Genomic DNA, 3,582 nt, shown 5'->3' on the forward strand with positions numbered 1-3,582 from the left:
CACCCATTCTACTCCTGGGCTTATACCCAAGAGAAATTTGCATATATGATCGCCAATGAAGTATCAGAAGCACTTGAATTTTGAAGGCAATACTGTTTGTAAGAGCCAAAAAAAAAAAAAAAAAAGGAAGTCACTCAAATTTCCATCAACAATTGATAAATCAATATGTATTGTTGTATTTCCACAATGGAATTCTACTTGGCAATGAAAAAAAAAGTTATTTTGGAGATGTTTTTGTTATAGGGTGCGTGCGCTCGCCAGAAAGAGAGAGAGAGAGAGAGAGAGAGAGAGAAAGTGAGAAATCACCCCCCAAGGGGTATGGCTACGCCACAATCCCATTTCCATTCTCCTCTCAGGATCTTGGACACGCACGCACACACACCCAGCATGAGTTTAAGCCACGGGTCCAGGACTCAAACTGCGGTCGACTACATGGGAGTCCAGCGACATAGCCATTATGCCAACTGCTGGTCCCGAAATAAATTGTTATTATATGCCCAACCCAAATGAATTTTGCAATCCTCATGTTGAGTGAAAGAAATCAGACATGTGAGCGCATACTGTACATTTCTATTTACAATATCTGCTCTCATAGGCAGAAGGAGACTATTGTGTGTAGGAGGCTGACGTAGGTGGTAAAACTCAGTCAGCAAAAGTCAGGAAAGAGGATATCTTTTCTTTTTTCTTTCTTTTTTTGGAGAGGTTTTTGCTATAGGGCGCGTGCGCTCGCCAGACCGAGAGAGACAGAGAGATAGAAAGGGAGAAATCACCCCCTAGGAGGGATGGCCATGCTGCAATCCCTTCTCCTCCATTCTCCTCTCGGGATCTTGGGCACACACGCCCACGCGCCCAGTGTGAGTTTAAGCCACTGGGTCCGGGACTCGAACTGCGGTCAACTACGTGGGAGTCCAGCAACATAGCCATTATGCTAACTGCTGGTCCCAGTAAAGAGGATATCTTCACAGGAAGGGAGAAATCAATGCCTGGCCGGAGGCAAGAGGGAGCTTGAGGAAAGCTGGTGAGACTGTATTTCTTTGCCTGGTGGTAGTTACCCAGGTGTGTTCACTTTGCCGTATTCATTAAGTAAAACATTCGTGTCTCACGTGCTTTTCTGTATGTATGTTATATTTAATAATTTAAAAGATTTAAATGATTCTTAAATGATTAAGAGATGGGGGCCAGCAGGGAGTGTGGTGGTTGAAGAGCTGGGTCTCACAGAGCTGACTCTGTGGTATGAGTCCTGGACACAGCAGCTTGAAAAACACCCCAGGCACGCATGCGTGTGTGCCCAAAATCCTAACAGGAGGATGGAGGAGAAGGGATTATGGTAAGACTATCCCCCCTGCAGGGTGATTTCTCATTTTTGCTCTCTCTCTCTGTCTCTTCAACAAGTGCACACACCCTATGGAAAACATCTACAAAAATAAAAAAAAAATAAAGATTTAGAGATGTAGGCTCACTAGAGCCTTATCTACCAAACCAGGCAGACTAGTTGTGCTGGGTATACTAATGATAGGGGATAATGAGGAACATTGCATTGAGCTAGGCACTGTTCTAACTGGTTTTTATCTATTACCTTTTTTAATCCTCCCAACAATGCTATAAGATAGTTACCATTGGGAACCAGCAGTTAGCGTAATGGTTATGTCACTGGACTCCCACGTAGTTGACTGCGGTTTGCATCCCGGACCCGGTGGCTTAAAACTCATGCCGGGTGCGTGTGCATGCGTGCCCAAGATCCCAAGAGGAGAATAGAGGAGAAGGGACTGTGGCGTGACCATCCCCCCTGGAATGCTATAAGATAGTTACCATTGGGAACCAGCAGTTAGCGTAATGGTTATGTCACTGGACTCCCACGTAGTCGACCGCGGTTTGCGTCCTGGACCCGGTGGCTTAAAACTCACGCCGGGCGCGTGTGCATGCGTGCCCAAGATCCCAAGAGGAGAATAGAGGAGAAGGGATTGTGGCGTGACCATCCCCCCTGGGGGGTGATTTCTCACTTTCTGTCTCTATGTCTCTCTCTGTCTGGCGAGCTCACGCGCCCTGTAGCGAAAAAAAAAATCTCTCCAAAAAAAAAAAAAAAGAGATAGTTACTATTGTTATCTCCATTTAACAGATGGAAAAATTGAGGGTAAACACTTGCTAAAGCTGGTCAGTGCTCAAGCTTCTGCATTATAGCAACATGTGATTATAGCAACACCTGAGCTGCGACTGTCATCTGCCACATCAGCGACCAGGAGCTGTGATTCCAATGGGCCTCTCAATCTGGGTTGGTAGACAGAATGCAGAGACTACCTGAATTTGGAGAGCAGAAAATAAGGGCCTCTTTGTTTTTATTATCCTTTAACTCAATAATCCTTAAAATGTGGTCTGAAGACACCCGAGATCATTTCCAGGAGGTTACTGAGGTCAAGACAATATTTTTTTTTAAAGATTTTTTTCTGGAGAGGTTTGTGCTATAGGTCGTGTGCGCCCTTCAGAAAGACAGAGAGAGACAGAGAGACAGAAAGCGAGAAATCACCCCCCAGGGGGGATGGTCACACTGCAATCCCTTCTCCTCCATTCTCCTCTCAGGATCTTGGGCACCCATGCACATGTGTCCGGTGTGAGTTTAAGCCACCAGGTTCGGGACTCGAACCGCGGTCAACTACATGAGAGTCCAGCGACATAGTCATTATGTCAACTAATTATTTAACTTTGTTTATTTATTCATTTGTTTATTTCAATTTGACCAGAGATGGATAGAGACAGAGAGAGAGAGAGAGGGAGAAAGAGAGAGAAAGTGAGAAAGCAAGCTGCCAAGTCCGGGACTTGAACCGTGTGGGAATCCAATGCCTTTAACCACCATGCCACCTGCCGGCCCCAAGACTATTATTAATAATAATACTGAGATATGTTTGTCTTTTTCACTTTCTTAAGCCCTCCTGACCTATGATGACATCATCACTCTGAAGCTAAGAGGTGTAGACATGAGTATTTTTGCATTTTTAAAATGTCTCTGTTTGGGGTCAGCAGAGAACATAGCAGTTAAGGTGCTGGACTCCCACGTGGTTCACTGTGGTTCAAGTTCTGGACTCAGTGGCTTGAAATTCAGGCCAGTGTGTGTTCATACATGCCCCAAATCCCAAGAGGAGAATGAGGAGGGATTGAGGCATAGCCATCCCCGCTGGGGGTGATTTCTTGCTTTCTGTCTCTCTGTCTCTGTCTCTTCAGCAAGCACATGTGCCCTATAGCAAAAATCTCTCTCAAAAGAAGTCTCTGTTTTATTTTCTTCCACAGCCAAAACAGCCATGTGTTGCAGAGATATTTCGGTCACTGGCATGCTACGTGCACGACGGTGCTCCCGTAAGATGACAGTAGGCTGCGCTATGTGGGCTGGGTTGCAGTAGGCTCTGCTTCTAGGTCTGTGCACATAAACTCTAGGTGCTCAAGCAACGGCCAATTGCCCAGCAGCTCATTTCTCCACACGGATCTCCCTCTTCTTCTTCTTCTTTTTTTTTTTTTAAATAAACTATTGTTTATTTTCCTTATCAACCTTATTTCCACTTCGTATAAGAGTCTGTGAAGAGCAGACTTAAGACC

This window comes from Tupaia chinensis, unplaced genomic scaffold, assembly GCF_000334495.1.
Source record: "Tupaia chinensis unplaced genomic scaffold, TupChi_1.0 Scaffold138910_1, whole genome shotgun sequence".
Taxonomy (NCBI): domain Eukaryota; kingdom Metazoa; phylum Chordata; class Mammalia; order Scandentia; family Tupaiidae; genus Tupaia; species Tupaia belangeri.